Source organism: Euleptes europaea, chromosome 12, assembly GCF_029931775.1.
Source record: "Euleptes europaea isolate rEulEur1 chromosome 12, rEulEur1.hap1, whole genome shotgun sequence".
NCBI classification, from domain to species: domain Eukaryota; kingdom Metazoa; phylum Chordata; class Lepidosauria; order Squamata; family Sphaerodactylidae; genus Euleptes; species Euleptes europaea.
The window spans coordinates 27,344,401-27,366,722 of record NC_079323.1 but is presented as its reverse complement, the minus strand read 5'-3'; positions in this window follow the sequence as shown (position 1 = coordinate 27,366,722).

Sequence of the window (22,322 nt, the reverse complement as noted above, 5' to 3'; positions counted from 1 at the left end):
CAGCTGTGGCAAGTCACTGCTCTTTTTGGTTTTTCTTCTTCACACATATGCTATAACATAATACAACATCATATGTGAAAGCACCCTAAGAATGGCAGCTTACAGAATATAACACGTATTCTGTTTTATTTATTATAACATTCTAGATCTTGGGTCCACACAGCATCCACAGGGTGGTTTACAACAAAAATTAAAACAAGTGTACGTCACTTCAGTTGTCTGGGGTAGATAATCCAAATAGAACCACCACCACCCTCTCACACACACACGTGTAAAAACATGGGGCTGAATCCAGTTGTTCCCATATGTGTGCTATTATTAGACAAGCACAAGTGTCCTGCAGAATGGGAGAGGAGATCAGTCACAGAAAAATTTATCACTTGTTAGAGGATTGAGAAGATACTATGGGCCACAGGAGAGTTTCTATGATATTTAATTGACTAGCAATGTGCCAGCCTTTAATGCTGCCCAAAACCTGATAGCTGAAGTGCCTTGCCTTGCTTTTCCCAACTGGAAGGGCATTCTTCGATGTATCCTTAATTTCATAAATTTTTATCCTGCCCTTTCCCCAAGGAACTGGGGGTGGTATATCTTGTCTTCCCCTCCTCCAGTTTATCTCACAACCACCCTGTGAGGAAAGTTAAGCTGAGAAAGAAGAGCGAGACCCAAGGACCAAGCAAGCCACTCTGGTTTCTGCTTACCTGTTCCCTATTCAATACAAAGGTGCACAAGCAACTTAGATTGGGAGCTGATGTTTGCACACGTCTTCATCTTAAAAATAAAATGTGTGTGTAATGTGTTTGAGTTGCTTCTGACTTATAGAGACCCTATTAATTAATGAACTCCAAAATGTCCTATTGTTAACAGCCTTGCTCAGGTCTTGCAACCTGAGGACTGTGGCTTCCTTTTATGGAGTCAATCCATCTCATGTTGGGCCTTCCTCTTTTCCTGCTGCCTTCAACTTTTAGCATTATTGTCTTTTCCAGTGAGTCGTCTTCTCATGATGTGACAAAAGTATGATATCCTCAGGTTAGTCATTTTAGCTTCTAGGGAGAGTTCAGGCTTGATTTGATCTAGAACCCATTTATTTGTCTTCTCGGTGGTCCATAGTATCTGTAACTCTCTCTTCCAACACCACATTTCAAAGGAATCAACTTTCTTCCGGCCAGCTTTCTTCATTGTCTAACTTTCACAGCCATATATAGTAATGGGGAATACCACAGCATGAATTGTCTTGATCTTGGTCTCCAGCGATGCTTCCTTTCACTTAAGGATCTTGTCTAACTCCTTCATGGCTGCCCTTCCCAGTCTCAGTCTCCTTCTGATTTCTTGGTTGTAGTCTCCCTTTTAGTTGATGAATAAGCTATGGGCCACCCCTAAACTACATGTATTCTCTCAGTTAGCAGAGTGTTTGGACCAGCACTATCTACAGCACAAAATATTGTTGTCCACTATATTTTAACACATGATGTCTCCAGGACAATATAGCAATAGAGAACTTTGGGGGGAGGGTAATTTGTCTGTATAGCTGTTTTTTTTAAAAGGTAGGGGGGTCAGTATGACATAGAATGTCCAGAGTAAGAGATGAGGTCTAACCATGTTCAGTTCCCCATTGCCCTGTTCACAAATTACAGCAAAGACATGTACCATACACATACAATTTTTCGTTATGCATGGGTTGAGCAATTCCCATGTTCCATTTAACGCATGCATGCCTGATTGTGTGCCTCAAACTCCACATTTGTCCAGGTACTGATCCCCAATTTCATTTGTAAAGTGAATGTATGCTAATTCTTTCTTACAAACAGATGTACATGCAGGATGTATGTCACATTGTGAACAGGGCTCATGTGGAGTGGGCAACTTGGGACAGCAACACCGTCTGTGTTGGATCCAACTAGCGGGAGAAAAAGACAAAGCTATGCCATAAATCAGAGGATCTGCATGGACAAAAGTCATGTGCGATGGGGCTTGCCATAAGGAAGGAAGGAAGGAAGGAAAGTTGTTTTTTATATGCTGATTTTCTCTACCACTTAAAGGAGAATCTAACCAGTTTACAATCCCATTCTCTTCCCCTCCCCACAACAGACACCCTGTGAGGTAGGTGGGGTTGAGAGAGCTCTAAGAGAGCTGTGACTAGCCCAAGGTCACCCAGCTGGCTTCATGTGGAGGAGTGGGGAAACCAACCCGGTTCTCGGTTGTTTGTTTTTGCTGGTCAGTGACCGTATTTATTATTATTATTATTATTATTATTATTATTATTATTATTATTATTATGCTGGTTAATAATGCTGCTATGATCCAATGACTAGCCTTCAGAACTGAATGAACTGCATTTCCCCCCTCCCCTCAAAAACAACAACACATAAATCAATCTTTTAACAACCTATGTAAGACTTGGAACGGGAAATAACCATTTAATAATTAAAAAAAAAAACCATGTTCTCAGTTTCGACCCTGAAAGATCCCATTTAGGTGATCTGTCTGTAGAAATGAAAAAAAAAATTAACCCGGTTCTCCAGATCAGAGCATACTGCTCCAAACCACCGCTCTTAACCGTTACACCACGCTGGCTCTTGGGTGAGTTCGAGCAAAAAAAACAAAAACAAAAAAAACTAGCTGGAGCCCTCCATCTGATCCACCTCCCAGGGTTGTTGTGAGATGAGCTGCTGTCCTGAACACACTGGGGGAAGAGGGCCTCTAAGAAAGACAACACAGGGCGAAAACGTGCGGTCGCTTGAGCCTCCTTTCTTCCCTGTTCCAGCCAGGATTCAGCCAGGATCGAACGCACGGACGCGCATTCGATCCTGGCTGAATCCTGGCTGGAACAGGGAAGAACGTTCGTGCGTTCGATCCAAGAACGTTCGTGCGTTCCAAGAACATTCGTGCGTTCGATCCTGGCTGGAACAGGGAAGAAAGGAGGCTCAAGCGACCGCGCGTTTTCGCCCCATCTGATCCACCTCACAGGGCTGTTGCGAGATGAGCCGCTGTCCTGAACACACTGGAGGAAGAGGGCCTCCAACAAAGACAACACAGAGGGGTTGTTGTGGGGTTTTGTGTGTGTGTGTGTGCAGGAAATCCCCCCGGTGTCGCCGGCGGGGTCCAACAGCGGCGGCGCGCGGTTGGGTCAAGGCAGCCGGGTCAAGGCAGCGGCGCCCCGGGGTCGAGCGAGCCCGGGCCGCCGCCTCCCTCCCTCCCGGGCCTGGGGTGTGTGTGTGTGTGTGTGCCGGAGCAGGCTGCCGGGCGAGGCCGCCTCCCAGCCAGGCCGTCAGTCAGAAGGGATTCCTGGCCGCTGTCCAGGTCGGCGCACCAAGACAAGCTCGGCGGCTCCCGCCTGACTGACGCCGGCTGGGGCTGCTCTTGCTCTCGCGCTTGCCGTTGCGCGGGCCGCCGCCGGGTCGCTGCAGCCGCGTCCCTGTTTGCAGAAAGGCAGGAGCGGGGGGGGGGGGGAAGGAAAAAAAAGAAGAGGCACGCACCAAACCCACCCCGAGTGAGCAGCTGGCTCCGGAGGAGTCGGGGCAGGCGAGCCGGCCGCGCCACGGGCAGGTAAGCGCCGCGTCCGCCGCCCTCCCCTTTGGCCAGTGCCCAAGTCTCCTGCCCCGCAAGCCTGCTTCGGGGCGCTCCGCAGCCGCCGCCGCCGCCCCAGGTGAGGGCCGGGCGGGCGGGCTTGCTTTCCCCACTTGGGTCGGGTTGGTTTCCCCACTTGGTGCCCAGCCCAGCCCGCCGGGGGTGGGGGCTTGGGCGGCCGCCCCTGGCCTCTGGGCGCGGCTCCTGCCCCTCGCGCCGCTGCCCCGGGGCGTCCCCCGGCAGACGCGCCCCGAGGGAAGGCGAGGGGAAAGCGCCGCTCCGGGGCCTCCGGGGCCGTGGCGGCTGCGGACCCGGGAGCCGCAGGTCATTCGCAGGGCGGCAGGCGCGAGTGAACGCCTCTTGACCCCCGGCTTGGCTTTGGACCCGGGGATTGCGCGCCCGTCTTGGAAAGCGCTGGAGATGTTTGGACGAGGACGCCGGGGGGCTCGCTGCCTCGCGCTGGAAGACTTTCGCTTGGGGTTCCCCCACCGCCACCCCCACTCCCTTCTTAGCTTGCAAAACGGCCAGATCCTTGCGGAGGGAGGGGGAGGGAGAGGGGAGCGCGCGCGGGGGGAGGGAGGGGGAGAGAAGAGATACAGGAGACAAACTGACGCCAGTATTGTGATGGAAAGGAGGAATGCAAGAAGCAAGGGTTTTTTTGTTTTTTATGGCTAGTTAAACGCTGTCAAGCCCTTTCCAGCCTCTGTTTTGATTCCTTTTCTCTGCTTTCTAAATTAAGAGAGAGAGAGAGAGAGAGAGAGAGAGAGAGAGAGAGAGAGAGAGAGAGAGAAAGCCGCGGCGCATTTTGCAAAACTAGTCTTTTCTTAGAGTTTTTTTTTTTTTAATGAAGCAACTGGACATCACCTGTCAACGAAATACGGGCAATTTTTTTTCATTTATACAGCCCCTAAATGGGATCTTTCAGGGTCAAAACTTAGAACATATTTTTTTTAATTATTAAATGGTTATTTCCAGTTCCAAGTCTTTAATAACTTTAGCTTTTCTGAAAATATCAGCTGAAAAATAAAGGATTCAAGGTAACTGTATTCATGCTGTCTTTCACCTCTATGGGTGGAAATAATATGTATATAATATTCCCATACAAAATATTATATATTATATTTAATAATTTTTTAATTATTAAATGGTTATTTCCAGTTCCAAGTCTTTAATAACTTTAGCTTTTCTGAAAGTATCAGCTGGAAAATAAAGGATTCAAGGTAACTGTATTCATGCTGTCTTTCACCTCTATGGGTAGAAATAATATGTATATAATATTCCCATACGGAATATTATATTTTATATATTATATATATTATATTTAATAATTTTTTAATTATTAAATGGTTATTTCCCGTTCCAAGTCTTACATAGGTTGTTAAAAGATTGATTTATGTGTTTATGTTGTTTTTGAGGGGGAGGGGTGGAAATGCAGTTCATTCAGTTCTGAAGGCTAGTCATTGGATCATAGCAGCATTATTGGTACTTTAGCTTTTCTGAAAGTATCCGCTGGAAAATAAAGGATTCAGGTTAACTGTATTCATGCTGTCTTTCACCTCTATGGGTGGAAATAATATGTATATAATATTCTCGTAGGTATCTCCAGCGCAAATCAGCAGTCAAGAATATTCAGTGAGATAAAACCAAGGAGCCCTAGGGCACTCCAGGGGCATTTTAGAATTTATTCCAGCATAAACTCTTGTGAAAGTTTATACCAGAATAAATTCTCTGTGACTCTAAAGTGCCACTGGACTCATGTTTTGTTTTGCTTCCATCTGAGATTACCATACAGTTTCTGTTCAGGTGTTGAGAATTTCTCTGAATCAAGGAAGAATGCATATATAATGAAACACTTATTACCAAGAGCCACACAAACAAAAAAGGGGAGGGGACAAATCAGGAGCAATTTCTTCTTGAATTCATCTTCACATAGCTCTGAGATACATGAATAGATATACAGGTTTTTGGAATGTAGTCAAGTTTGCAGCTCTCTAGGAAGACTGCAGATAAGAGAAAGATGTAATATTTTGTAGCAGAAAGACAGGTAAAGACTTGCTTCTTTTTAAAAGGCAGAGTTTTCAGGAATAAGTGTATTGTCTTTGTGCAAAGCTAATATTATAGAAGTCTTTTAAGGACAATAGATCTCAGAACAATAGGCAGGACATAGGTCAACATTCGAATAAACTTTTATGGTTCTATGCCAAGCTCTTTTTTTTCTGATTTGCTAATTGCAGGTCTTTGTCATTGTCAAACAGCTCTGCATTTTCTTAACCATCTCTTTCTAAATGAAGGTGCCTGAACATTGGGAAAAATGTGTAAAAACCTATGAAAATGTTCAGCAGTTCATTTTTACTTGTCATAACCGGAAGGCTCATTGATGCTGTTGCGCAATTCACCAGTGGTGCTGTCAAGGCCACACTTTGGGCCAGAAGTCGAGGACCCTGACTCATGGGCTCAGCTTGAGACTCCCCCAGAGTGGGCTACAGGGTCCCCATCTGATGTATACATTGCCAGCTGAAGGGGGAGGGGGCTTAAGACCAGAAACTACAATTACTAATCTGCATAATTGAAGTTCACATAAATCTTAATGGAGCTTATGCATGAGAACATTCCAATGGATTCCCAGTGGATTCTCCCTGTAGTTTATCCTTCCATCAGCTACTTTGAAACAGATGTAATGAAGTATTTCTCTAACCTGTTGCTGTTATGATGGCTCTTTACAGCGTATGCTTACTCAAAGGTAAGAGCAGATGCACACAGCGAAGTATGTTTAGGTGGGTAGCCTTGAACATATATGAAGCTGCCTTATACTGAATCAGGCCCTTGGTCCATCAAAGTCAGTATTGTCTACTCAGAAAGGCAGCAGCTCTCCAGGGTCTCAGGCAGAGGTCTTTCCCATCACCTGCTTGCCTAGTCCTTTTAACTGGAGATGCTGGGAGATTGAACCTGGGACCTTCTGCATGCCAAGCTGATGCTCTACCACTGAGCCACGGCCCCTCCCCGTAAAGAAACTGTACCTACCCCCCACTCCCATATATAGAGCTCTATGTTTGGGGCAAATCCGCCTTCATCCCTCTGCTGTCCAGGGGGACGCCATACCTAGCTTATTCAGTTAGATGCGAGTCCAGTAGCACACATGAACACATGAAGCTGCCTTATACTGAATCAGACTCTTGGTCCATCAAAGTCAGTATTGTCAGGCTGGCAGCAGCTCTCCAAGGTCTCAAGCTGGTCTGAGTAGACAATACTGACTTCGATAGACCAAGTGTCTGATTCAGTATAAGGCAGTGTTCATGTGTCCACTTGCAAAAAAAGAGAGAGAGAACAACATGGCGGTGCTTGCGTCAGCATTCAAAAACAACTAATTGGCCAGGCTAGCAAGACAGTGACTTCCACACCCTTATACTGTGAGTTGACTAGGAGTTCTGTGAAGGTTAAAACCTGCATCTGTATTTCATTCTGCTAAGAGGACCTCTTGCAGGAGCTCATGCAGTAGCATTCATTTCCTATCCCTAGCCATGGCTAACTTCTCTGGATGTCAGATCTTACCCAAGTGGTGTCATAGTGCTGCATGGAACTGGTGGGTCGTACTGGGATCGTGGGTGGTTAATCAGCGCATCAAACTCTTACGCTTGCGCAGTACAATAAACGGCTGTAATGAAAATGAATAATGATTATGACGGGCAGCCCATTCCTGAAGGGGGGGCAGTTAGGCAGTGGCTGGGAGTGGCAAAGCCACGCCACATCCACAGAGGCTTCCCTGCTGCTGACAATAAAATGAAAGGTTTTAGTAAAATTTAAAAGGGAAAATGCCCCCATAGAACAAAGCGAGGCTACACTACCAAAAAAAAAGGTGGCGTAGCAATGCCGCTGCTCGAGGGGGCATTCCCAGGGTGAAAGGGGTTAGGAAGCCGCTCCTGGAGGCGGAGCTGCATTTAAGCAGCTTCCTAACCCCTTTTGCCTGGGGAATGCCCCCTCCCCCAAGATGGCGTGGGCTTTCCCTTCCGGGAGTTCCCTGCGGGTATGGCTGCATTGGCAGCAGGAGCCAACACAGCTCCCTGGCGCCAGTGTATTTGCCCCCAGGACGGCGTAAGTGCCTGTTATCCCGGGACAAATGGGCACTTACGCCAGCGCGGGATCACGCCGGCTCCTAAGGAGCTTTGCCCCCCCTTCAAGATTGCAGCCTTAGTTCACTCGTATTTTAATGGCATTAGTTTTATTGAATTAAAATGGCAATTTACAATATGTTTTATGTGGCTTACAGCCTTGACAGTAAATTACATTTGAGATCGATCCTTGTGCCTGTGTGCTGTGATGTCATTGTTGTACCCTGAACTGCACCTTGAACTGCCCATCCGTTCTCCCTGCCAACCTCCATTTTCTGTTTAGCAATTGCCAAGGAATTTATCCTAGCTCATCTATGACTGGATGGGTAGCCCAGTTAGCAAGCAAACCACATGCGAAACATGGAAGCTGGTAGTAGTGTCTAGCCCTTTCCAAGCTGCGGGCTGTTTGGCCCAGTTTGCCCCACCCTTGCCCAATGAAGCATCTATCTGTGAACAAGATGAGAGTTCAGATCCTGACTGTGCAGAACCCTCATTAGCAAAGGTCTCCTGCTTAATTAGACCTAATTAACACGGGCAAAGAGTTGTACCGGGGAGGGGGAAGCTGAGTTGGCAATAAGACTTTCCAAGGGATTGTATGACCGACTTGAAGATACAGGGATAATAAAATTTAGGAATAAAAGGGAATAGGCTGGAGTACCATAGGGTCACTCATCTGGGATACAGACACATTGGCAGACACCTTATTACATAAGAGACAGCCCCACATAGGCTAGCAAACCGGATAGTAACGGTTGTATCTGTAGAAGAAGAAGAGTTGGTTTTTATATGCCAACTTTCTCTACCACTTAAGGCAGAATCAAACTGACTTACAATCACCTTCCCTTCCCCTCCCCACAACAGACACCCTGTGAGGTAGGTGAAGCTGAGCGAATGTGACTTGCCCACCTGGCTTCATGTATAAGAGTGGGGAAACTAATCCAGTTCGCCAGATCAGCCTCCACTGCTCATGTGAAGGAGTGGGGAATTAAACCCAGTTCTCCAGATCAGAATCCACTGCTCCAAACCACCGCTCTTAACCACTGCACCACACTGGCTCTCCACGCTGTAGACTAGGAGTCAAGTGCAGGTTAGAAAATGCACGAACATTTTGTTTTGCGGTTCATTCCCAAGCCTTAATAAACCCTTTTCTTGGATTTATTACCACTGAGCATGAAGTGTTACACACAGGAGGTGAGATGTTGAGGTAAATTTGTGAAGTGTGAGACACTGAGGCTCTGGAAGCATTTATCCTTCTTCTGCTTCTCCTTGGGCATCTCAGATTGTTCCGCGTTTCGGACACAAAATATCATAGCTCTTCAGAGGGAAGAAGCAAATCTACAAGGAGTAGAGCAACAAGACCGGCAAATGCCAGAAAGCTGTTTCAGATGTGATGAAAAATGAGAACAGGTTGTGCTATTGGCTCACACTCGCTTTTTGCTGCCTTGCTCTATTTTGTCCAAATGCTATCTTGTGTCTCTCTCCTAGCCGGGATATATGCAAGATTCCTCTACACAACCACAAAGAGACGTATAAGAACAAGAGATGCAGAAGTACAATTCTGAATGAGACAGAGAAGCTCAGGACTGGGGAAGCACTACTCAACTGTACCTTTTATTCCTCTAACTCTGATCACATTCAAATTAGTCCTGAGCTTGCTTAGGGCTCAGATTGGCTGCTTCAGGTGATGGCAAGGGCGAGTTCCCTTACACCAGTGCCGGGTAGGAATGGGGGTGACGAGGGTCAAGAGCACTACCATGCTGTTAAGGCATCATGCCAGTGAGGAGGTGTGGGAATGACCCAGACATTTGAGCAGTGAGCAGGAGTACTTGCTAAGCTTCATTTATTCTCCTTCCCTCTGCCTCCTCTTGGAAGCATCCGAGAGCTCCATCCTGCAGGGATGCTCGCCACACAACTTAGTCATGAATCTCAAGTTTGCAATGGTCCCCCCCCCCCCCCCGCAGCATTCCTCGATGCTGAACAAGCCGCCACAACTCTTGGCTTAAATTCTATAATTACTGTGTTGTTTAAAGCCCCCACTTCCACATCAGCAATGTTTTAAAAAACACATCAGCAAAACCTTTGAATAGCCATTACCAGGTGTGTGTGTGTGTGTTTTGCTGTCATGTCGCAGCCAACTTATGGCAACCCTGTAGGATTTTCAAGGCGAGAGATGTTGAGAGGTGGTTTGCCACAGGCATAGCAACTGTGGTATTCCCTGTTGGTTTCCTATCCAAATACTGACCAGGGCCAACCCTGCTTAGCTTCCAAGATCTGATGAGATTAGTCTAGCCTGGGCTATCCAATTCCAGGGCATTACCAGCCTTAGCAGCATTCAATATGTGGTCTGTAGCATTATGATTAGATTTGGCTGTTGACCATTCAGTAATGGGGGGTGGGCAGTCTTCTAGGGCCATCGATATTCTGTCTTTTTGAAAGCCTCTGTGGGTGATTACTTTTATTTGCTAAAGTAATTAATTTTTTATTTATTGTGCACGGTCTGTCCAAGTTCCATGTTTTTTATGGGGTTATTGTATTATCTGAACATTCAGGGCTTATTATTTTTATTATTAAAAAGTAAAGGTCCCCTGTGCAAGCACCGGGTCATTCATGACCCATGGAGGGGACGTCATATCCCGACGTTTTCTAGGCAGACTTTTGTTTTATGGGGTGGTTTGCCAGTACCTTCCCCAGTCATCTTCCCTTTACCCCCAGCAAGCTGGATACTAACCCCCAAACATCTAAAATACATGGGATAAAAGCTCTTCTTTTTAGTGGGTTGGAATTCTAGCTGCTGTCCATATCTGGAGTGCTGTATAGTTAACAGAAAGAATACATTCTTCCCCTGTCTGTCAAAAATGGAATAAAAGTCTTTTTCTGCTGTACATTTTGCCGCTATCTGGCAGCTATGGTTGAGTGGCTGAGGAAGAATAAGCTGCACCTGAATACAGATAAGAAAAAAGTGATGCTGGCTTGTGGTGTCTGACGGGATTGAGCTGTTTACTGTGGATGGAGTGAGCTTTGCTATTATAGACCTATGAGTCCTATGAGATCCACACTTCCAGTTAAAAAAATTAAGTTTGCATGGTAGCAGAAGGTGCTCTTTTCTAACTTTATCTAGCACAAAAAGTGATCTAGCCACATTGATCTGTGCTGTGGTAACCTTACGGCTAGATTACTGCATCATGTTCTACATGGGGTACCCTTGAAGGCTATCCGGATATGTCATTTGGTCCATAATGTAGCAACTTAATCGTTATCTGGAGCAAACCGCTTGGCACATACTGCTCCTATTTTGAAATCTTTGCACTGGCTATCTGTTTGTTTCCAGGTTCGATTCATGATGCTGGTTATTACCTTTAACGCTCATCATAACTTGGGACTCACAGACCTCTGCCAACATGGAAACTTTGATAATTCCAAACAGTTCCTTCTATACATCACCTTATGCAAGTAAATGCCATAGTGCGGCCATGGCACACTCTCAGGCTTTCTCTGTCGTAGCCTCCATATTCTGAGAGTGTGAGGAGTGTGTCTGCCCTCTTGGTCTTCAGGATATATAGGCTATTAATTGAAGTAAATCTAGAACAAGAAAGAATTAAGCCAGTAATGGTGAAATGGATGAAGGAGTTAGGATATAACATTGATTTGGAAATATGGGAAAACTTATGGAAGAAAGAACTTAAATTTACAGTAACCAATGAAATTAGAGAGAACCTATATAAAATGTTTTATAGATGGTATATAACTCCCGTGATGATAAGTAAAATGAAAAAAGGAGATATGTTGGAAATGTGGAAGGGGAAGAAACTTTTATGCCTGCATGGTGGATATGCAAAAAGATTAAAAAATTTTGGAAAAAAATAATAAAAGAAACAAATAATTTGATTAATATGAAAGTAAAAAAGAAATCCTGCGTTTTGTTTATTGGGGATTCCTCAAGAAAAAATGGATAAAAAGGATAGGGTCATTTGCCAATATAGTTTTGCTGCTGCAAGAATTACAATAGCCAAAGTTTGGAAGCAAGTAAATAAACCTTCAATCAGTGACTGGAGAGAGAAATTATGGATTTATATGAGGATGGCCAAATTAACAGAATTCCTACATGGAAAAGATATGGAAGAATTTAAAAAAACATGGATGAAGGCCGTCACATATTGGGATAAACTGGCAAAAATGGATTTTACTATATTAGTTAATGAATTATAGAAATAAGTTTAACTTTTTTATTTTACTGTTAATAATGTAATTTTCAAACTGTTTAGACACTTCTCCTGAAGTTTGGTGATGGGTCACTTTTTTGGTGGGTGGTGGGTCAAAAGGATATTATGAATTTTGTAATTTTGATTATATTAAGTAGATTATATAATTGATATTCTTTTGTATTTTCTTTTTATTATTGTATTTGTTTTGTTTTATGTGTTTATGTTATAAAAATAAAAAAAATTATATAAAAAAGGAAGTTCTCTATAACAGATATTCAGGAAGACGTTTGAAGTAGGATAAGAATCATGTACAGTAGTCAATTGGTTGTTTTAAATTCTTATTTTATATTGGTATCTGGTTTTATCCTTTGCTAGAACATTTTTATTTTTAGCTAGAGTGTATTTTTCCTATCTATTATCCCTGACTCGGATAGTCCAGGCAAGCACGATCTCATCAGATCTTGGAAGCTATTCAGGGTCGGCCCTGGTCAGTATTTAGATGGGAGACCACCAAGGAATACCAGAGTTGCTATGCAGAGGTAGGCAATGGCAAACCACCTCTGAACATCTCTTGCCTTGAAAACCCTACAGGGTCTGCCATGAGTTAATTGTGACTTGACAACAAAAAAAAGAGTGAGAGAGAGAGAGAGCATATTGTTGGGTTTTATTATTATGGATTTTTGGTTGTGTCTTATTGTACCTGCCATCCATCATAGGATAAAAGTAGCCTAATAAGCATTTTAAATAAATTTATTTAATATTAATAAAATGAATAGGGCTACAGTGCATTCTGCTAACCACTGAAATTTGTGGCAAAACTGCTGTTACTGGAACTTGCTTTCCTCTATACCACAAATACAAATAATAGTTGTGATCCAGAGATTGTGTTCTGCAGCAGTAGGTTGGGTCCAACTAGTTTCTCTGCTGGTGACAAAGGGAAGGAGGAGTTCCCTTTGACCACCGAAAGGCTATACAGAGGATCATGGGACCAACAGGTTCAAAAGCCATGCAGGACTTCAGCTGTAGTAGGAAGGGGAATTGGGTGAAGTTCATTGAAAAAGCTAGCTAGATCCAACCCAATGCACCGTATGCCATGATAAACAATGAGTTTTTCCTCTCCTGTCCACAAACAGCTATGTAAACTCCAGCAGTACCAATGACCTGCTTTTGGTTAGAAGGCATGGATTCATTCTCTCTTGCCCAAACTGATGATGAGTGTTGTCTGCTGTTACAGTATTGGATACCTGTTCAACTAGAGTGGAAGTGGAAAGATCCTCTTCTGCTAAAGAGAACATGAAGATTGGTTTCCTAATCCATCCTCCTCCCACATGCAGGGGTGAGGATTCCAGGAATGCAGTCCATAAGTGAAAACCTGCTTTGTGCAAGGATCACCCTTGTGTGTTTGTAGAGTACACAAGCTTTTAAGCTGCTTAGAACTCTTCTATAAGAGAGATGTCCAAGAAAAGACAGATGGATAAATAAAATATATGTTGCCATGCTTGAGATGTTACTAACAAAAAAAGAGACACCTCTGCACTAGTACCAAGAGGTTTGGAAATCAGCACAGGAGCGACTAGGTACAACAAAGTGCAAAATTATATATTAAGTGCTACAATAACAAAAACACAGTGTGACACATCACAATATACATATGAAAGACTCTACTATCCTAATCCTAATATATGCAATGCAAAAGTCCTATATGTGTATCTTCAAATTTCAAAATTCAAGTTCCATCTTAGTCCAAAGCAGGTACCACCCAGAAAGTAGAAGGGGAGGTCCAAAAAAGGTACCACCAAGCCAAGCAGAGGGGGAGATGTTTGAGATGTTAGCAGGTACTGCCAAACCTTCCCCTGTCTGTCAAAAATGGAATAAAAGTCTTTTTCTGTATACATTTCATGCTGTCATTATCTGTCTTCACACAGTATTCCATGTAAAAGGAAGGGGTGGAGTGGGAATGTTTTGGCAAGCTCCGATCCCAGTCTGTGGGCTTTCATTCACCAGTGTGCACGTGCAGTGTACACTTCACATAGTTGGGAACCCTACACTTATATGTGCATATGTTTGTACATGTGTAAGGTGTTGAACTTGCAGGATATGAGGTCAGAGGGGCTGTTCTGTCACTGTACCTTATGGAACATGGGTGGCTTTTGCATTCCCCAAACTTGATTCCTGCCCCTTTTCATGTGCTAGGAATTGCAGGTCATGATTGGAATGTGCATTGTGTATCATACAACAGAATGTTATTTGCATTCCTGTTATATTTTGTGAACTTTCCTCTTCTTCCTGTGTACATCTTCTGTACACATACCATTTTCTTGGTCCACTTTATGCTTGTGATATTTGTATAGTTAGTCTTGGGTGCCACAGGAGTTTTGGGGCTCAATCCATAGTTATGCTCTCTTGTGCAAACCCACTTTAAATCGGAGTTGTGCAGGATCGCATAGAACTGGTCAGTAAAAAAGAGCAAGAGTCCAGTAGCACCTGAAGAGCTGTGACTCACGAAAGCTCATACTCTGCCAGAAATTTTGTTAGTCTTTAAGGTGCTACTGGACTCTTGCTCTTTTCTACTGCTACAGACAAACTAACACGGCTACTCATCATGATAGAATTGCTCAGTGAAGCTAGTGCAAGAGAAAGTCCTTGTGGATTGTGTACGGTGTCTAGTCCTATTTCTTGGAGAAGAAACTTCTTCCTGTCAGTTCTAATGTCATGAAACATTATTATATATCTCTTTGTAGTCCTTGCTATATTTATTATTTTCTTTGACCACTGGGTTGTCAAGACATTACTATTGTTCTTATTTTATACTTCCTTCTACAGGAATGTAATTTTCAGCCACTCAGCAATCAAAATGCTGCTCTCCCAAGTTTGCCCCGGCTTTGATCATCTGCAATTACTGAAAAGATACATTAGCAACTAATGTTGCAGACCTGAACATCTGAGCAGGCAAAAATGCTTGCAGTGTCATGGTTTGTGACATTGCGGTGACAGAGCATTATGTACTAAGAACATTTTTTTTCCTGGGAGTAATTACTAGACTGTAGGATAATATTTAATGCATCAATAAGTGCCCATATTGTACCTGACGCAAGTACCTGTATTTTCAATGGAAGTCATGGGACACATTGTACCTACAATGTCCTTGTCAAAGGGCAAAAAGTCCCTGGAAGTAACCCACCCTGCTCTGCACAAGGATGAGGATACTACAGTGGAATGCTAATGTGTTGCTGCTCTGACCTGGATGGCTCAGGCTAGCTTGATCGTGTCAGATCTCGTAAGCAGGGTTAGTAGTAGTACTTGAATGGGAGACCATCAAGGAAAATTTAGGGTTGCTACACAGAGGTAGGCAATGGCAAACCACCTCTGTTCATCTTTTGTCTTGAAAACCCTCCAAGGACACCATAACAGCTGTGACTTGTCATCACTTTCTACCATCAATATGCTGCTAAAATATAAAACATTATGTGGCACTCGGGGGTGAGGGTGGTAATACACACTGTCCATTTTCTCTGCCCTCCCCTGGGCTATGAGCAAACTTGGTTTGCAGGAAAAAGTCAAAACTAGTTCTTAGCCATATGCCTAGCGTAGTTTCAGAAAAGGGAGAGGCACTAGAGATCATATTGCAAATATACGCTGGTTACTGGAGCATACGAGAGAATTTCAGAAGAAAATCAGCTTGTGTTTCATAGATTACAGCAAAGCTTTTGACTGTGTGGATCATGAAAAGCTATGGCTGGTTTTAAAGGAAATGGGTGTGCCACTACATCTGATCATTTTAATGCGCAACCTGTACTCTGGACAAGAGGCCACAGTTAGAACAGAATATGGAGAAACGGAATGGTTTCCAATTGGCAAAGGTGTCAGACAAGGATGTATTTTATCTCCCTATCTCTTCAATCTATATGCAGAACATGTAATTAGGAAAGCTGGATTAGATTTAGATGAAGGTGGAGTGAAAATTGGAGGGAGGAACATTAATAATTTGAGATATGCTGATGACACTACATTATTGGCAGAAAATAGTGAAGATTTGAAACAACTACTGATAAAAGTTAAAAGAGAAAGTGCCAAAGCAGGACTACAGCTGAACATCAAGAAAACAAAAGTAATGACTACAGGAGAATTACACAACTTTAAGGTTGACAATGAGGAAATTGAAATTGTTCAAGACTTTCTATTTCTTGGCTCCACCATCAACCAAAAGGGAGACTGCAGCCAAGAAATCAGAAGGAGATTGAGACTGATAGATTCCTTTGAAATGTGGTGTTGGAGGAGAGTGTTACGGATACCGTGGACTCCCCCCCAAAAAAACAAATCAGTGGGTTATAGATCAAATCAAGCCTGAACTGACCCTAGAAGCTAAAATGACTAAACTGAGGCTGTCGTTTTTTGGTCATGTCATGAGACGACAAGAGTCACTGGAAAAGACAGTCATGCTAGGAAAAGTTGAGGGCAGCAGGAAAACAGGAAGACCCAACAAGAGATGGATTGACTCAGTAAAGGAGCCACAACCTTCAATTTGCAAGATCTGAGCAGGGCTGTCAAAGATAGGACATTTTGGAGGACTTTCATTCATAGGGTCACCATGAGTCGGAAGTGACTTGACGGCACTTAACACACACACACTAGCGTAATGGAAAGGGATGTGTCTGCAAGTAGGGTGGGGTGGGGAGGTGACTGTCATGGGGAACTATTGTATGACATACACTCACACCTGGGTCAGTTTTGGAATTGGCTTTAGAGTTTTAAAGAGCCAGTATGGTTTCGTGGTTAGGGTAACGGACCAGTCTCTATCTCAGCCTAACCTACATCACACAGTTGTTGAGGGGATCCAGTGGAAGAAGGTAGTTTCAGATGATAGCTGTGTTGGGCTGCTGAGGAAGAGCTAGAAATCTGACAAAGGGAGCTTTGACTCTTGAAAGCCTAAACCGCGAACATCTTGTTAGTCTCTAAGGAGCTACTGGACTCAAATCTAGTGGAAGAAGGGAGAGCCAAATGCATTACTCAGAGCTCCTTAGAGAAAGGTTGGGACCTCAGAAATGCATGGCTTCTGTCACCAGACTATCCTGCCATTTCAGTTGCATAAGTCCGAAGTCCTTCAAAGCCAGTGATATTTGCATGCATTACCAATTGGAGCCCCATGGCACATAGTGGTAAGCTGCAGTACTGCAGTCCAAGCTCTGTTCATGACCTGAATTCGATCCCAACAGAAGTTGGTTTCAGGTAGCCGGCTCAAGGTTGACTCAGCCTTCCAACCTTCCGAGGTCGGTAAACTGAGTACCCAGCTTGCTGGGGGTAAAGGGAAGATGACTGGGGAAGGCACTGGCAAACCACCCCGTAAACATAGTCTGCCTAGTAAACGTCAGGATGTGACATCACCTCATGGGTCAGGAATGACCCGGTGCTTGCACAGGGGACCTTTACCTTTTACCAATTGCAGACTTGCACGGTAAAGCCCTAGCCTGAAGAATTACCGCACAGCCTGCTCTGGATATTTAGTAAGGCTTTTGAGTTTGTATCCAAACTAAATACCCACTTTCCTCTACATGGCAGAATAATGAAACTCTGGGGAGTTTTGAAAGCAGCTTGTAATACAGCATTGGCGGCTGCCATTCAAGTCCTAAAAGGTCTACTGGGAAAGCACAGCCCCTTGGGCTCCCTTGAAGGGGCTCTTTGGATCATAGCGCAAGATGTAAGTTATACCCCAAAGATGCAAAGTCAAATAAGAGATAATATGGAGCTGGACAAAATTCTATGGAACAGTAAACATATTTAAGGGCCTACATAATGGACAAGCTCTTTCTTCCAAAGAAAACATTTAGTAACATTATGGTGCATCTGACAACTTTCGATGGGAAACACCCAAGGAGAAATTCACAATCCGTTAACTAGAATGCATATATGGTTGCCACCATTTTCCCCCTTCAAGGACCTCTGTGTTTTAATAACTGCATTGCAGACAGAAATCCAACAGGTTCTGCTTTCCCTGATCCACAGTTATGGGAAAAGTTGAGTTCTTGCTAATCATGCAGCTTTTAAAGGCCCAGCAGCCCTTTCTGGTAAAATGGTTGCAGTCCTGGAATGGCCCTATGATTTCTCTAGTGTGCTTGGTTGTTGCCAGTTCCACCCTTGAGAGCAGAAAGGGAAACAAAATGAAAACCCAAAATGAAAACTGCAGCAAAATTCAGCACAGATATTTCATGCTAAAGCAAATACTGTGTCAAGTGACTCCATCAAATTCTGATGTATTCCCCGTTTTCCTCTGTTAAGCATTATGCCTGGAGGCTTATATGTATTAAAGAATGGACCATTTTTGTTTCAAATCATGAGCGGTGTTTTTGTCATGTTTTCCACAGCTCATTTTAAAAGAATCTAAACGCAGAGAATTCTTACCCAAAGCAGACGGGGAGGTCATGGGGACAGATTGGCAGACAGGAAAGGGCTTTTCTTCAAAGAAAGTGTGTGTGTGGGTGTGTGTGGGTGTGTGTGAAGAGTAAGGAGAGCAGAGGGGGAATGTGTAGCTGGAGCATGCCATTTTGTCCCTCAAAGTGCAGGCTGCTGAACTTCTGGGCAATTGTCAGCTAGTAGAACAAATACTTTTCTTGATGTTCGGCTGGAAATCTTCTGCAGGGTGGAATTTTAGAACTGCTCAGAATAGGAATGAAAACTATACTTGTGCAGAATGCAGAATTAAGAGCCATTTCACAATTTATTCAGTGGCCGGAGGATTTGCCGTTGTAAAGGAATAAAACATGTAGGTGTGCATGGCCAAGTAGGCAATGTATCAGGAGGTGCACGCAGTGGCTTTGAGGATGCACTTCTCTTTGTTGCTGGGATTCTAAGAACTTTGCAGCTAGGGGGGCTTTGGCTTTGTATTCTTTTCACAGCAACTACCCCCTCTACCCACCAGAAGTACTTTAAAAACTGAAGGGACTTTCCAAAGCAGTTTATGGTATGGCACAGAGCATCTGCTAGTTTTGTGGCACCATAAAGACTAATAGATGGCCATAAGTGTCTGTGGACGAGAGCCCACTTTGTTAAGATGTATTTTGGCCCATAACAAAGTTGTTAGTCTTTACAGTCCAACATGGTTCTTTTTTGGTTTTGCTACAACAGACTAACATAGAATTCCCTTTACAATTTGTGTTCAAATATAAGGAAGTTTTAAAATCTCATTGGGCATTACCTTATCCCTGGTGTGTGTGCCAAGAAGCTCTTTGGATTCCCTCTTTTGTGTCTGGCAACGGAATTGCTAGCAAAATATAGCAGTATGCCCAGGTTGCTGCGTAAAAGTGAGAAGCGGTGCCGAGATTTGCCTTTCTCTGCTCTGTTGGGACTGACACTTTCTGCACCTTTAGCATTTGAGCACATAAGTAGAAATCTGGGGAAGCATCCCTGAGAAATGCAGGTATCCTGTTGAATCCTGGTCAGTTTTGGACAAATAAGCCACATAGCATCAAAAATCTACTCTGGATTCCCATGTGGTGCATATGTGTAGCTATTCACTACTGTACAGAAAAAGCTTGAAATAAAAGTACATCACTCTGCCTATTTTTTCTTTTCTTGCAGGGACCGATATCTTTGCAGGCATTATTCCTCTTAAATTCTTGTGGCTATCTAAATTGCCACCCTTTGGATTCTAGTAATAGCTCTGGCACATTGTTCCCCCCCCCCACCATCTGGCAGTATAGAAGAATTTAGTGCGACATCTGTCTAGACAGCCCTCTCTCAAGCCTGTGGACTGATTTGGCGCTTTCTGTGACATTGAGATTGATGACATCATCCGGCAGCCTTTTTCTACCCTGATATTTAAGTCACTTGTGCAGAAGGGGGGGGGGAATCTTACTTTCCCTGTAAAATACCTCTTAGCTCATTCCTATTAAAGAAGAAAATTTCCTGTGTCTTAAAAGTACAAGTTATTACCACACTTTGAGTTTTTTCTTGCATTTCAACGGATTTTTATTGGATTTTCCTGGCATTTTATTGGTTTTATTGTGTTGTATACTACTTGGGGACTTTTTCGTTGAAAGGTGGTCTATAAATAAGCTTAACTAGCTGTGTTATTTTACTCAGAATCCTAGTTGGTCTATTCAAAAGGCTTGCTCCCAGGAAAGTGTTGAGGATTGCACTGTAACTAAAGTAAAAAACACCAACAAAGTACACCCCTGATTAAGGGAGGAGCTGTGGCTCAGTGGTAGAGCATAAGCTTGGTATGCAGAAGGTCCCAGGTTCAATCCCCAGCATCTCCAGTCAAAAGGACTAGGCAAGAAGGTGATGTGAAAGACCTCAACCTGAGACCCTGGAGAGCCGCTGCCATTCTGAATAGACAACAGTGACTTTGATGGACCAAGGGTCTGATTCAGTACAAGGCTTCTTCTTGTGTTCCTCCACTAGATTCGTTATTTACACCAAAGGAAGTTGACCCTGAATTTAAGATGATCTCCCTAAAAAAAAAAGTTATACACACAAGGTTTTCTGTTGCTGAATTTTGTGTGAATTTAAGGCATGCTCTCTTTTCCTTGATGGCATAGGGGAGGGGGGACTGACCTTCCTTACAGGTAAACCGAGTAGTTCCACAGCCTTGGAACTCTGTCCAAATTCTGATTGCTGTTGTACATCTCCTTGGCACCAACATTCAGAGGCAGAGAGCAGGCCAGAGACGTGTCTTGTATTCCTTTTGTTTGGAGTAGCTGATGATCCCCTCAATTCACCATCAGTGACCACTCCAGAGGAGAAGCCACGTTAGTCTGTTGCAGCAAAAATAACCAGAAGTCTTTTCAACACCTTCATCCATGACCATTATGAATGCTCGCGCTATGCCTACCTTAATGAAAGGTGTATTACACCAAATGGCAACTGTGTCATAACTGCTTTATAATTTACAAAGGTATTTTGGTGTAAAACACTTGGTGGCCACAAATATATTTTTGTGTAGTTACAATTTAAACATTTTAAAGTTGGCAGTCCCTCCCAGGACTATGTTTGCCTTGCTGTTTCTTGCAACTGCATTTTCTGTCTTCTAAGTGGCAAGGAAACAGGCTTGACACAGTCCAGAACACATTAGAGATTCTGGAGTTCTCCTTTAGACCACACAAATTTGACAGTTTTTGTCATGACTTCTGCCATAATCACAGCCTTCTCTAAAGCCGCTTAACCTTTCCATGTATATTGCATCTTAGAAAGAGCTGTCTCTTCTATTATTTTGGTTCCAGACCGAAAATGGATGGGTATGTATCACACGTCGTTATGCTACCAAAATCTGGAATAATCAATATTTTGATGGTGGATTCTTGAGGCTGGCTCCTGCAAGCTTTCAATAAACTGCTTTTGGAGGCACTGTGGACTCGGGGGAGGGGATCAAAAGCTTGGAATGCCTCCACTGTTCTGGGACTTGTTACACCAGACATGGGAATCGCTACTCACCTGATTACCTACACTGAATAAGGATTACCTCTAGGTCATCAGACAATGAAGTTCTACAAATGTTGGGATGAAGGCCAGAAATCATTGTAAATTGTCTAAATTTTACTTGGCAATCTTACTGTACTTCAATTAATGTATATTATGCCATTCACAAGTAATGTTTTTCCAGCTTCAAATGCAGCATTGCCCTTCTTAGTGCAAGAAAAGACAGTCTGCTACTTGTTTTTTTTAAAAAAAACATATTTTATATTATTTTCCACTTAAATCACATTTAGTTTCATCATTTAATTAACATATTTATATAACATAAACAATCTTTGTCTAATCACTACAAATAATTCTATCTTATTGACTTCCCCTCTCCCCTCCTCTATCTGTTTTATATATCTGTGGTTCCCTTTGTAATTAAATTCTAATTCATTATAATATTTCATATATAAGTATTAACTATATATCACACTTTCTTATAATCTAAATTGTAACAGTAATATTTTTCTGCCTAAATCATTTGAATTAGATCAAAACATAACCTTTAATATTTCCCAAGTTAAATTCATTAACACAGTATATTGTCCATGCCTCCCATTCTCCCATAAATTCCACATTTTCTTTTTGATTTACTAATGCAGTAAGTTTAGCCATTTCTGCTAGTTCCAACATTTTATTTATCCAGTCAGTCTTGTCCGGTATTTCAGACAGTTTCTATTTTGCTGCATAAACCAATCTTGCAGCTGTGGTAGCATACATCAAAAAAGATCTCTGGGTCAATATTGTTTCCGGTATGATACTTAGCAACATCATTTCCGGTGTTTTGGGGATATTTTGTTGTAATATCAATCTTAGTTCATTATAAATCATATCCCAAAAGTTCTTGGCTTTCTCGCATAACCACCAAACGTGATGAAAAGAACCAACCTCCTCTTGACATACAGTCTGCTACTTGCTTAACTCCACACGATGGCCTGTATGGCTTTATGTCTAAGATTTAGATGTAACCCATAATACCCAATACATACCCTTC